Source organism: Pogona vitticeps, chromosome 5 (genome assembly GCF_051106095.1).
Source record: "Pogona vitticeps strain Pit_001003342236 chromosome 5, PviZW2.1, whole genome shotgun sequence".
Classification (NCBI taxonomy): Eukaryota; Metazoa; Chordata; class Lepidosauria; order Squamata; family Agamidae; genus Pogona; species Pogona vitticeps.
The window spans coordinates 120,733,961-120,749,136 of NC_135787.1; the positions used below are offsets into that span (position 1 = coordinate 120,733,961).

The following is a 15,176-nucleotide window of genomic DNA, read 5'->3' on the forward strand; positions in this document are numbered from 1 at the left end:
ATTACGACATTAATTCGTTCCAGCGAAATCGCTGTAGAATGAAAACGTCATAATGCGAAAATAAAAAGCCAACTGAAACACATTGAAACCCCTTCAGTGCGTTCCAATGGGCTGGAAACTCACCGTCCAGTGAAGATCCTCCATAGGGCGGCCATTTTCGGTGGCTGTCTTGCGAGGAATCCATCCCAGAAAACAACAGGGAGCCATTTTACTTACCCGGTGGCCATTTTGAAACTGTCGATCAGCTGTTGGGAAATTGTCGTTTTGCGAAGAATCGGTTCCCAAAGCAGGGAACCGATCATCGTAAAGTGAAAAAACCCTATTCAGAACATTGTTTTGTGATCGCAAAAACGTCGTCGTAATGCGGTTTCGTCATAATGCAGGGCGACTGTAAAGCGGGGCACGGCTGTATATAAAACCTAATAACATCCAGATTCCAATATTTCATTAAAGCATATTAACATGCATACAGCTGGGAGCTACTATCTAATTGGAGCTTTTGCATACGGGTAGTCAAACCTATAAAATCCAATAAATAAATAAATAAATAAATAATAAACCTTACTGTTAAAGAACAATGTATATTTACAGGGTTGAAACTTTTTTACACTCCCCTTAATTATTTTAACACTTTATATAAACAAGATTTCAGACTGCAACAATTTAGTTGTTTGTGAGACCAAAGTAAGTCCTCGTTTTCAGTCTTCTTTTTAAAATGGTATATCGGAGCAGTGTGTCAGAAAACTGCTTTGAGATTGAAATTTTCATTTATAAAAATCTTTTCACCCCACATGTTTAGATGGTAATTATAATAATGCTGTTCGTGTATTATCAAATGCTAAAGTCTTTTTTATTCAACAAATATTTAAATTGATCATTAGGAAACTATTCAACCTTCATAGAAATAGTAAAAAATAAATAACAACCATAGTAATAGTGATTTCTCAAATTTAATATCTGTGACTAATATAGCAATCTGATTAAAATGTTATTTGGCATCATTAACAGATCTGCACAATTTTAAAATAAAATGGAGAGGATCAAAATTAGTTTAATACAACAGTTTAGAGGAAATGATGTGTTCAACCTGTAGATTGCATTCACACACATGTACATACAAATACGTTGTAAAGTTTGTTTTCTGTCCTCTTCCATTCTTAAAATTACTGAATAGGATTGAAGGACAGCTCTAGTAGGACATGAACGCAAATTCAAACCTACTTTATTTTTTCTCTGTCATTGAGGGATTCTGCCAAAGGATATAGTTCAAAGAGCATCTGCCATATACTAATGTTATATCCATAACTTAATTAGTGAAAAATAAAGTTAGTGCCACTCACTGTTGGGGCATAAGAATTATTTACTTTCAGCATTGTATTTTTTTTAATTCTCAGAGAAAACGATTCTGGGATTGCTGCTATATTTTTAAGATAAATACAAGATGTAAACATCATATTATAATCTCTCTACATTTTGCAAAGATTTTATTCTGTTGGTTTTACCTGTCATATTAATGAATGTAGGCTGTAGCTTTGATAGTGCTTTGATAGTGAGTACGTTGAGAGATGACATTTTGGAATTGCTTTTATCTTTGATTCAGAGCTTGTTTTTGGCACAGACCAGAAGCTTAAATTCAGATTTCTTGGTGAAGCTGTAGAACAGGTATTTTAAAACTCGTGAAGCTAGTCATGAACGCTTGTAATGCATCATATAAAGAGACACTTTCATTAACAAAACAAAAAAATGAAGAACTTCTTGGATACTGATGCATAATCCTTGGATTAACAAATAAATCAACTCAAGTGAGAACCGTCTACTTAGTCATATTTAGATTCCAGCTGTTTTGTAAACACAGTTGAATACACACCATCCAATATACTGTTTCATCTGTCTGTTTTGTTGTGCCTGCATCTGTTGGAAATGGAAATGATTTATTCTCCAAACCAATTCATTTTTCTCTCATCTTGGCAAAATACTGAACTATATCATGTGCAAAATAGAAAATGGCACTGAGAATACTACAGATTATCATATTATTTATGTGTTACCATTGTTGTATCAGCCCTTACCATAGAATACTCAGTGTAGCATCTTTTAATATTTTCCAGATTATAGCTCTCAAAGCAATCAGTGTAGCATCTTTTAATATTTTCCAGATTATAGCTCTCAAAGCAATTGTAACATGTTGTGATGGGTACAATGTGTGTACTTAAAATAGTTTTGCAGTCTGTTCTTTGCACGTCTAGTCCAAAGTGAATGCCATTCATTTCAATGAAATTTACTCCTGGTAAGTGAGGTATAAAATTGCAGCCTGGGTCTTTTATACTATATTTCTGCATTGCTCTCCCATGAAAGGAAACAAAGTAATGTCTCTGAGGAGACATCACTTCTCACTAATATCACTCTACAGAATTACACACTCCCCGCATAGTCACAGGTGCCTCTCTTCTTCCTCCACCTCAAAATCTTTCCAGTTATTCTTAGTGTCACTAGGTTAGGCATTAACCCAAAGGACAACACCCCCAAAATGATTCAAAACATTTAGAGTTGCTGGTTTTAGTGTTGCCACCCAGCCGGTGACTTCTTGCCCCAACTAGTAATAATATTGTTTAATTGTGAAAATGTTTCTTTGATGTACGTAGGCTTTGTCCTTCAAGTTTTGATTTTGTGTTGCCTGGGTAGATGCGAGTGTTACACACCCTGTTTTCTGACTCTTAAATATCCTCAGGAAAACAAAAGGAATTTATTGGAGAAATATAGGTGAAGGAAGGAAGGGAAGGATAATTTATCAGGTAATTTAAAATGAAGTGTAAAAACAGTATATTCACTTTAGCTGTATTCACACAAGCATCCACATGAACTACTCCTGTCCTCAAATTTTAAAATTAACTGTTTCCATAGACACCCCAAAATAAACTTTCTCTTAAAGGTTCTTTTTTCCTCTTCTCTCAAGACAGGCACTCTAACCAATTCTCTCTGATTGCTCAAACAGACTGACTTCGCTAAACTGTATAATTACAACTTTCCATTACATTCCAAATGCTTTAACCAATCAGCACTCAGTCCTGCATTCAACATTCTTGCAGTCATCTGCCAATCATTTTAGCTTTCATCCTGTGTATATTCAGTATATTATTCATATATCCACAACCATATGCCATACAAACCTGTTATCCTAGTATTTACAAATACATACGTATATACATAGGTGTTTGGGATGGGCAGAATCAAATCCTGCACAACGCCTATTGTGGCAGTCACAAAACTTTAATCCTATGGCCTCCCATCAACTATTACCTATATAATTAGCTTCTTAGATACCATGATTCAAAAATTTAGGGCAAAAACCTGTTGATGTAAACTTGTACCAGCATAACTCGCATCAGATGCTGGAAACTTTTAAATTCATAGAAACCTTTTGACCACCACCCCCCACCTCACCCTCCTTGCAGGTTTTGAGGCTCTGTACGGTTCCCTGAGGAACTCTTGGGGAACTTTCAATAGCAAAAAACTGTCTTTCTGCCATTCTAGGATATCTGTACAACTCTCCTTCAGCGCCATATTTCAAATTAATCAATTTTTTTTTCCTGTAAGCTTTCTTTACTATCCAGCTTTTACACCCATACATCCTTACACTTGATTATTGTCTTTAATTCCTTCATTGCTACCCTTCCGAGTCTCAGTTTCCTTTTGATTTCTTGGCTGCAGTGTCCCACTAGAGCAGGGACATTGAATCAGTGGGGATTTCATGAGTGAACTCCTCCGTACATTCTATTGCTTCAAATGGGCCCACTCTAGTTTTGACTTACTTTTTCCCAACTGTTCAGCCCGACTGCTTTACTGTTGTGAAGAATGCACTGGCTGGCACAAGAGTGAGCTGAAGTTGAACTGAGGAAGCTGCCACTGCCACTTCTGGCTTCTCAGCAACCCTTGCATGGCAACCAGCTACTTTGCCCTTCTTCTACTCCTCACTGCTGCCTGTCCATCCGCCTCCCTCTGTTCCTTCTTTAACTTGCTTTTTGTTATGGTTACTTACTTCTGTGCAGCAGGAGTGGTGCCTGCACCTTCTCGCTTGCTTGGCGAAGTGCTTGTGCAGGACAGGACAGTCTGGATGCAAATCCCAGTAAGTACGATCCATTTTTAAAAAGAACAGGGCAAACCAGGGGATACTGTGTTGAAGAAAGTCACATTACATCATACATCCAGAGCAGGAACTCAAGCTCACTTCTTTCTTTCCAGCAGGAAGATATTGTGCAAAATATTTTAAGGGATTCAGTAGAGACATTTCTACAATCATTGGCTGAAATCCTGTTCTGTCAGTTAAGCTACCTAAGGCTGATGATTACATCAGCTGCAGCAAATTTTTGAAAAGAAAATAGTTTCTATTTTCTCCCCGAAGATTCTGGGGCTCTGGGTAAAGTCATGCCTGTGGTATAGTAATTTTTGGACACTGAAGACTCCGACAGATTCCCCCAAATGACAGAGATGCCATTGGATCCTTGGAACCTTTGGTAGAGGGGGATCAGAAATGTTTTACTGTATTTCTGAAAAAAATGACTGTGACTGATGACATAATCAACTGTATGCACCATAACAGTGCAAACAGGATTTCAGCCATTGAGTAATAATTATGAGTAAAACAATCCGCTGAACAGTTTTGATATAGTAATGTATCTTGGTGTATATCAGTATGAAACCATTTAGAACAGAATGTTTCCATACGTATTATCAGAACTGAAAACATTTGTTTCATTGGAATGAAACCAGGCCTTTTAAAGGAAAAACAGACAATAATTAATTACAACATTAAAGAGTTCACTTTGTAGTGTTTTAATTTGAACATGCAGTAATTTTCTGTAACTTCTGTGTTCAGTAGCAATTAGCAAAGATTGATTATAAAAGTTTAATAGTCGAGAGCAGTGGCAAAATGTAATTCTTGACCGATTACTCTCCCCCATGGCACCCCCAAATTGTGTAAACATGTTTACAGTGTTAGTAGCAGTATTAACAGTGACTTGTGGAATAATGAGTTGCTATATAATTAAGTTATGCTAATGAAACAGTCTGTTCCTTGCTGTGTATTAACTTATGAAATATTCAAATACAAATTATGATTCTTTGATTCGTTATTCATCATAAAGGAGCTTTCTAAATTTGCTTAAACTTTCCAAAAGGTACTTTAATTAGGTAAGTACTGACAATTGAATGTGTCTAATAGGTTTCTAGTTGAATATACACATTGAAGCGTACTAGTTAAAGCATTTGCACAAATGCCACCTAAAAATAGAATTCGTCTCACAGTGCATTGTTTTGTCTTTAGCATGTTAAAATCTTTTTTATGATTTAATATCACTAAACCAAAAAGTGCATTTTATTTTTTACTATAATGGCACTCTATTTTTAAAAACATTATACAAGGTGCTGTTAAAAATAGTGGAAGAATTTATTCAAAACTGCACATAAGCTGGTGCTTCTTGGACTGTGTGTCTTGAAGGAGAAGGGGGTAATAGTTTGGAGAAGTTACAGTTTTCGACTACTGCGCTACTGCATAGTGAGTATGCTGGCTGGTAGATTCTGAGAGCTGTACTCCAGAAATTAATATTTCAAACCTGTTGGCCCAAGATCAATGTTTTTAAACTGTCTTTCCACTGTTTTCTTGGATGGGTTATGCAATTAGGATTTTCCAGGGGCTTTTGCACTTGCGGGGGCTGGTAGCATATAGTTACTGCTTAACCTCTTGCCTCCTTTCATATGTCATTCTTAAATTCTAACAGATACATAATTCCATACTTTATACAGTGGTGCCTCGCTTAACGATTTTAATTGGTTCCAAAAAAATCATTGCTATGAGAAAACATCGCTAAGCGAAACACGGTTTCCCATTGAAATGCATTGCCGCATAATCCGTTCCAATAGGAACGAATTGCCGCCCTTAAGCGAAAATCGCCATAGGAAACCGCTAAGCAAAACGTGGTTCCCCCATTGGAATGCATTGAAACCCATTCAATGCATCTCAGTGGGGGAAAAAAATTCAACAACAAATTTAAAAAGAGTCAGAACAAAGTCAAATTTGGTTAAATTTTATTAAGTGCACTTTATGATTTCAAACATTTTACACAGTAAACTTTAACTTAAAAAATAACAGAAAAACATTTAAAAAACAGCATACATGAGGCTGTTTAAACAATCGTTAAGCGAAACAGGGGACCCAAAAACCTAATCATTATGCGAAGCATGGTCCCGAAATCGCTAAGCGAAAATCGCCCATAGGAAACATCGTTAAACGGAGCGCAAAAATGCTCCGAAAAAGTCATTGCTAAGCGAATTCATCGTTAAATGAAGCGCTCGTTAAGCGAGGCACCATTGTATATGTATGGAAGTCTGTATTTTGCAGTAGAGAAAATCTAATATAGATATGTTCACTGTTGACCATGTATATTCTTAGTAGTTGTACTATGATGGTCTGTTTTGGTACAGAGTGGAAAATTGTGAGATAGAGTTCAGATTAGAAATGGGCCCAAAGGGATTGAATAAATGTACAGGTGGTCCCTATATTTAAACATTTTGGGGGATTTGATATATAGATGATTTCCCAAACATTTAATATAAATATTATGGCATTTAATATACCGTATTTTTCGCTCCATAAGACGCACCTCTCCATAAGACGCAACACATTTTTAGGAGAAGAAAACAGGAAAAAAATAATCTGGGAATTTTGGCCTGCTGGGCCAGCGGGGATGAGGGTGGGGGAAGCCTCCAAAGGGTCCGAGAGTGCCTTCCAGGACCCTTCATTTAAGATGACAGCATCAGAGCTGAACAAGAATATACTATCAAAGGGCATTAAATTAAATACAGTATATCCTCCTACAACTTCAACCAGAATTTCAGACCAACTGTTATTTAGTACAGCTCTCAAGTGGAGCAGAATAACAAATCACACAATTTGCTTTACCTTCTTTGAATGCCAAATGGAGACAGGTGATAAAGAAAGCACTCATGCACAAGCTATGAAGTTTCCCCCAGAAATTAATTCTATCCCCCAGATTCCTATCAGAAAAATTCCCCAAAATGGCACACAAATATGCCTCTGCTGGAGAGACTACTGGAGCTGTCCCAGCAAATACACTTATTACCAATATAGTACCAGACTCCTAAAGAAACAGAATTCTCTGGTGTGGTGGGAGAGGGCGGCTGGGGGCAGAGGGAGAAAGCACAACTGGTATTTATGTGTTGGCTTTTTTTCCCCTCTACAATTCTGTGTGCAGGAAACCAGGATGTTGCTGAAGACATTATTAGTAATATACAAGTGCTTTTGCGGTCACTGGAGAGAAAAAAAAAGAATGTTGATAGATAAAAGGGAAGTAAAGGAATGCTAAACTCAGACTACAGTACTAGAAATTTCATGAAGATGATGTATTCCCATCATGAATATATCCAAATATAGCTGGAGGTGGAAAATGCAAGTTTATACTATGAACAAAGCACCAAGTATAGCATGAACAAAAGCAGCCTATTTGGATTTAAACCTATTTAGAAAATGAGACTGTATCAACTCAAATCCAAACACTTCACCAGAAGTGATATACAGACCATATTCTCCAATACCTATTGTCATGACAAACATACAGATTTACACTTCACTTTTACTTTGACACTGACATTTTCCTTTAAAAGCAAGATGTTACCATTTATCAGTAAAAAGCACTAACTACAATATTTCACACTCTCTAATAATCCATTCTACCATGTTTAGATGTATATTTTCTACATATTTCAAAAACCTCATTGGAAGATAGATTTTTCAGTCAGCTATACAGAAAAATCTATCTCACCCCTGGGGTACCCTGAGATACCAGAGAAGCCATACAAGCTTCTCTGCATAATGGCAATCCCCATGCCATACCCAACTGGTCTCTTTAACTTCTTCCTTGCCATTTTCACTCCCAATTTACCCTTCCACTTTCTTTTCTGCTGGACTCGCTAGGAATGAAGGGAAATGCTGAGCTTCAATTTTGCCTAGACTCACACACCTTGTGGTAACAAAGCTCTGCCTCTTAATTCTGTTTCTACAAAAACTAGTTGCAATCACCCAGAAAGTTCTTTGCACAGGCTCAGAGGGAACAGATTGACCAAGCTTTGGAGGTCCCTAACTTAAACTGACATCTCAGCTTTCCCTTTTTAAAAAGGCTACAGCTGACTTCCCTTAAAAACTCACATCTCTTTAAAAAGCTTTCACACCTTAACTCTGCCACTCAGTCCCATTGTTTCCCATGGCTCTTCCAGATGTGGTCACTTTCAATGGGCCAGGCATTAGTCTTTGTACCAACAGACTCATCACTAAAGATGCACTTTATTTTGACTCAGAGGAGAGCAGCAGACATGCCATCAGCCACAAAGTCCCCCAAGAGCCACACTAAAAGTGAAGGGATTGGAGCTGGGGGGTGGGGGAGAGAAGAGGGAAAGAGTGGAAGGATTTGGAAACTGAGAATGAACCCACTTCTCGTTTGTACTGTCAATGCAAACTCTTCTCCGGAGTACGAAGGAAGTCTTAAGGACGCCAACAACTAAGTTTAGAGGCTAATTCCCAATTCCCAATCGTGAGTGGTTGCAACCGGCAGCCCCGAGGGGGGTGGAGGAGGGTTTAAAGGCACAGCGCTCTGCAATTGTTGCAGGGCTTCCACTCAACTTGCCCCAGCAGGCGCGACAAAGAGGCAAACGAGCTCCCTTCTCCTCTAGTTTTTGTCCTAGCAGCACGAGCCTCGCCAGCCCTTCCGGTAAGGCAGTGCTGGGCTCTCCCTGCTTGCCCATCTCCCTCTCCACACACTCGAGACCATCCAGCCAAAAAGCTGCCTCCCGGGAATTCCGCCTCACACCCCCTTCCCTCCAGCCCACCCCTTTTCTCCCGCCAACGTGCCCAGGCAAAACACGGACTCCTGCAACGTGGGGAGGTGCAGACCGGCCACCGCTGCTGCTGTTGAGGGAGCAGCCGAACAAGTGCGGTGCGTCTGCGCAGCAGGCGAAACTCCCGAGACCCAGCAGTGCAAACGGGTCTCTGAGTCTCTGCTAGCAAAGAGAATAGCTGCCGCCGTCTGCCGAGACCCAGCAGTGCGAGCGAGTCTCTGCTAGCAGAGAGGATAGTCGCCGCCGGCTCTGCCAAGACCCAGCAATTCGAGTGAGTCTCTGAGTCTCTGCTAGCAGAGAGGATAGTCCCCGCCATCGTCAGAGACCCAGCAGTGCGAGCGAGTCTCTGCTAGCAGAGAGGATAGTCGCCGCCGGCTCTGCCAAGACCCAGCAATTCGAGTGAGTCTCTGAGTCTCTGCTAGCAGAGAGGATAGTCCCCGCCATCGTCAGAGACCCAGCAGTGCGAGCGAGTCTCTGCTAGCAGAGAGGATAGTTGCCGCCGGCTCTGCCAAGACCCAGCAATTCGAGTGAGTCTCTGAGTCTCTGCTAGCAGAGAGGATAGTCCCCGCCATCTTCAGAGACCCAGCAGTGCGAGCAAGTCTCTGCTAGCAGAGAGGATAGCCGCCGCCACCAACAACCCCTCCCTCCATTTTACCTTTTCCCGGTCATGGAATCCAACCAAACCAAAAGCCTAAAAAGCTGGCGATTTCACCCCCGCTGGCCCCGTTGGGGGTTGGGGGAGCCTCCCAAGAGTTCTGGAAGGCAGATTCGGACCCTTGGGAGGCTCCCCCCCACGGGGCCAGTGGGGGTGAAATCTCTGCCTTTGCTCCATAAGACGCAGAGACTTTCCCAGGCACGTTTTGGGAGATTAAAAGTGCGTCTTATGGTGCAAAAAATACGGTAAACAGTTTATAAAATGCAATTCCTTTCCGATTATACCTTGACCTTGTGGAAGACATGTGTTTAATGTTGAACAGAGGAGCCTTGTGTTATTTCTTCTCTTTTCCATTTGCAATTTCTACCTAGTAAAACAATGTATTCACATTGTACTGTGTTCTAGGTTTTCCTCACTGTTGCAATACAATTTTATAGGTTTCAACACAATAGGGGCTACTCTACCAATTTTCTGTGGCATGATTTCAGGGTTGGCACCTTGGTGCCACTGCAAAAATCACTTTGTAAAGATACACAGCTGATTTAAAGTAATGCAAACTAGCTGAATCTGTAGCAAGACACCACTCCTTTGCAAAAGTCCTATTTGGTTAGAAAACTTCTGAAAGCAAAATTTGTCTTCGCTTTTAGTCGGCTCAGATCTGTCTGTAAAACAGTAGACAGTGGTGCCTCGATGTACAAACTTAATCCGTTTTGGAAGATAGTTGTGACTCAAAATGGTTGTAAGTTGAAGCACCATTTCCCATAGGAATGCATTGAAATGTGATTAATCCGTTCTGGCCAGGGAAAAAAATCACAAAAAACAACAACAACACTGCAAGACCAATTGGAAACGCGATTAATCCGTTCCAGCCGGAGGGGGGGGGGGAATCCAAAAAGCAAACAAACCCTGCAAGAACCGTTAGAAATGGAAAAAAAGGGAAACAAATCCTGCAAGACCAATTGGGAATGCAACCCCCACCAAAAAAAGCAAACAAACACTGTAAGACCCGTCAGAAATGGGGGGAAAACCTAAAAAGCAAACAAACCCTGCAAGACCCATCGAAAATGGGGGTGGGAACCAAAAAAGCAAACAAACCCTGCAAGACCCATCAGAACGCAACCCCCCCAAAAAACAAAGACTCCAAGACCTATCACAGCGCAGATACATAACCCGCCCTAGCCCAAAACCACGCTGCAAAACCCACCCAGAACAGGCGTGGGTTTAAAAAGCAGAAAGCAGCACCTTACCAGGCAGTCTGAAGCCTCCTCCAAACTCACGCTCTCTAACTGCTGGGGCAAAAGAGCTACAAAGAAGCAGCCTCTTCGCCACCAATGGTTAGCAGTTTGAATTTCCCGCCTTTTTCCCTGGCATTTTTTCCAATTGTAACATGAAGCTCCAGTCACAAGTCGAAGCAAAATTTTACGGCCAGAGCTGGCCGTAACTCGAATTGATTGTGAGTCGGGACGTTTGTAAGTCAAGGCACCACTATACAGTGGTGCCTTGCTTAACAATTGCCCCGCATTACGACGAATCCACTTTATGACTATCTTTTTGTGATCGCAATTGCAATCGCAAAACGATGGTCTAAATGGGGGAATTTCGCTTAGCGATGATCAGTTCCCTGCTTCAGGAACCGATTTTCGCTTTACGAAGATCAAAAACAGTTGATCGTCGGGGTTTCGAAATGGCCGCCGGGTACTTAAAATGGCTCCCCGCTGTGCTTAGGGATGGATTCCTCGCTATACAGGCAGCGAAAATGACTGCCGTATGGAGGATCTTCGCTGGACGGTGAGTTTTTGGCCCATTGGAATGCATTGAACGGGTTTCAATGCGTTTCAATGGGGTTTTAAATTTCGCTTTACAATGTTTTCGTTTAACGGTGATTATCCTGGAACAGATTATCGTCGTTAAGCAAGGCACTACTGTATTTGAATGTCTCGATGTTCGGCTGAGACATCATCCCCTTCTAAAAGCACTATTGCATGTATCCCTATGTTTATACCGTATTTTTTCCTCCATAAGATGCACCGGACATTAAGATGCACTTAATTTTTAGAGGAGGAACACAGGGAAAATATATTATGAACCAAATAGTATAAAAAATATTTAATAAACTATAACAGAATAACATTTGAACCATGTAAAGTGAACAGCAGTCAACAGTGGCATTAATATAGACCATTATCAGCCAGTGGTAAGACCTATACCACTCTACCTATATTTTACATTTCCTTTCATCCACCTCCTCCCCATGCTTATAGAAATGTCTCAATGACAGATGAGATTGTTGTGCAACTCTGCCCAGCTACAGCTCAAGCCTATATTAAGTTAGAAATGGTTTGTCTGATTTGGCACTGCATTGAGAGGTCCCTTTTAGTTGTGTGGAGGATAAATAGTGGAATGAAACTGTTTGACAGCTGGTTTTCCTTATTTACTTTAGGTTATGCAAAAGAACAGCAACACAAAGCTTAACCCATTCACCAGCAGTAGCACATGCTCAGCATAAGACCAAATCTCGTGTTTCTGACATAATTGAACATTTATAGCATGCAAAGCACAACAGGTTAGGCCACACAAAGCCAAAAAAACTGAATACAAACTATAGTAGCTGAAATCAGGAAGCAGGTACTGTAATCCAGTTAGAAGTCAGGAGGCACAGTTAGTTTCCGTGCTGCAACACCCTTTGGAAATACATTCTCTATTAGATGCCCAGAACTATTTGAAAAGTTTGCAAGTTGAATCCAAATTTCCCATAAAAATGCATTGAAAATTAATTAATGCATTTTTAGGGGGGGGGAAGGTCAGAAACTTTAAAAAACTTAAAAGAAAGTCACTTACCAGGTACTGTAGACTGAGCCTTGCTCTTCACAGTGCCTTGGTAGACCCCAGAACAGCCAAAAAAGAGCCCTAAACAGCTAAAAGCCAGCAGGCAGCCGGCAGCTGGCAGCCATTTTGTGCTCTTCTCCGTGCTCTTCTCAGCTCCTTCCCCCTCCCCTCCCCCACCTAACAGCTGATCGGCGCTGGTCTGAAACGCTTTGCAGAGAGCTTTTAAAGCAAGTACCCCTATGCACGTTTCTACACAAGCAGGTTTCAACTCAAACGGAGCACCTTTTCACCCAAGCACAATTTAACCCAAAACAAACAGCTTTTAAAGTAAAACTAGCAGATTTTAAAGACAAGAATGCCTGTTTCTACACAAGCAGGTTTCAACTCAAACGGCGTACCTTTTCACCCAAGCATTAACCCCGAACAAACAGCTTTTAAACTAAATTTTACATTTTAAAATGACAATACCAGGCAGTCCCAGGTCTCTCTCCCAGCTCTCTAACTGCTAGCAAGGAAGCAGACAAGCAGCCTCTTCACTAACTGAAAGTTTGAATTTCCTCGCTTTCCCTGCCTTCCCCACATATTAGGTATACTAATATCTATGCAGTGGAGGATTGTGGGAGGAACATCCAGCCCCTGATGGGGGTCCTGTGGGGCACCCCAAAACACTGAAGAGCTCTCTTGGCCTCTTTTGGGACTGGGGCTGTGCAGCCCTGTTCTGATCAGGAGGTGCAGCCAGAGGTCACCATGCCTTTGGGGGACAGGCCACAGAAAGGGGCAGGTGGTTTAGGGGACATTCCAACTCACACCTGGCAGGGGAGATACCATTGTTGTAAAAGTGGTTTTCCCAGGGTAAGGCTCATCTATTGCACTTTGGATGTGCTGACCCCTGTGATTTCCCCAAATGTGGGGAAATCAACTGCCTAAGTGGGGACTATGTTTGTGGTTTCCCCTGTTCTTTCTAGAATTACTCTTTCCTCTTTGGTCCTGGGCTATTTTCACTGCCTGCTACCATAGCCCTGTTAGCCTTGCTGGTTTTCCAGGTGGGCTGCAGGAAACAGATCCTGGAAAGCCAGCAGTGCAGAATGGTGGGGTCTAAATAGCAAGCAGTCTCTGGTGCCAGTTCAGAGGCCTCCCAGCATGGCAGTAGGAGGTTTATGGGTGGTGGTGGTTGAACCCCTTTTTTCTGTATTCGTTCCATAAGACGCACATACTTTCTCCCCCACTATTTGGGGGGGGAGTGCGTCTTATGGAACAAAAAATACGGTAATAATCTTTTTTTATTTTGTGGTGTCTCCTAAGTAATTTACTCTTCTTTAATAAACAACTATTTAAAACCCGTTTTGTTATCTTCAGACAACTTAATCGTCTGTGAAACAATAATCAGTTAAAAAGGAAAATATTTAACAGGAGCTAAAAAGAAAATTCCAAGGGCAATTGAAGAACAGGATCTACTGAGTATGGAGTACATACAGAGAATGCTAAAAGTGGGAATAAGTCCACATTAGAGTGATTTTTTTTGAAGTCTTTACCCCTTTTTCTTTTGTTTCCTTTTGTGGGGATTAGCCTAATGAAGATATCACCCTAATATGGAATTTGGATTTTGAACTTCCTTTCTTGGTCACCAAGGGTGACTTTGTATTCTTGTGTCTTCAAAGTACTATTGAACATTGAATCCAATTGTTAATACTGGCTAAAGTAGGCTCTTTGAATCAGTGGGTTTTATGTAAATATTAACCATCTGTAATAGAATTGATTTGGATCAACAATTTGATTTAGGTGAGAAGGACTTATTTTTTAAATTTTTTAATGATAGAACACACAAAGGGCATCTTATTCAAATAGACACTTGGTTATAATCACTTTACTTATACATGTGGATTTTGTAGGATTGTTGTTGTTGTTGTTGTTGTTAATTGGATTTATATCGCGCACCATCTGGCAACCAGGCCACTCTGGGCAGCTAACAACAAAATAAACAGTACAGTATCAAAACAGAATAAAAATATATTCAACAAATATAATATGGTATAGCTTGTGAATAGGTACCTACTATTTGTATAGAGCTCCACCTTGTACTGGATCATGGTCTGTGAAAGCACGCTGTATTGATATTTTTTATTAATTTAACATCCACAGACAATTATCTCTTTTTTTTAAAAAAATGTCTACTTCATATGGTGTTTGGCTGTCAACCTTTGTGCTTACAATGCCCCTCTGTGAACTGTTCTTTGAAATTAAGAAAGACTGTATGGCTTTGATCTGTGCTGCGATTCTGAGCAGGGAAGTATATCACAGGGAAACCTGAGGACTAGCAGAGTGGTAGTAAAGCAGCACCATACCTTAGCAGGCTGCCTCCTCGGATTGCACACACTCTAACTGTTGGGGTGAAAGAATTACAAAGAAGCAGACTCTTTCACCACCTACACTTGTTATTGTTTAGTTGTTTTAGTCGTGTCCGACTCTGTGTGACCCCATGGACCAGAGCACGCCAGGCCCTCCTGTCTTCCACTGCCTCCCGGAGTTTGATCAAATTCATGTTGGTAGCTTCAGTGACACTGTCCAACCATCTCGATCTCTGTCGTCCCTTTCTCCTCTTGCCTTCATGCTTTCCCAACATCAGGGTATTTTCCAGGGCTCTTCTCATGAGATGGCCAAAGTATTGGAGCCTCAGCTTCAGGATCTGTCCTTCCAGTGAGCATTCAGGGTTGATTTCCTTCAGAGTGGATAGGTTTGTTCTCCTTGCAGTCCAGGGGACTCTCAAGAGTCTCTTCCAGCACCACAATTCAAA

At 40.8% G+C, this 15,176-nt stretch overlaps 1 protein-coding gene and 1 pseudogene across 2 annotated transcripts in view; both read left to right on the top strand.

Annotated features, from left to right (window-relative positions):
* TBC1D22A (TBC1 domain family member 22A) overlaps positions 1-15,176 on the top strand; it is a 190,577-nt gene that overhangs the window by 83,594 nt on the left and 91,807 nt on the right. The window lies entirely within an intron of this gene.
* Positions 13,187-13,340, top strand: LOC140707842 (U1 spliceosomal RNA; annotated as a pseudogene).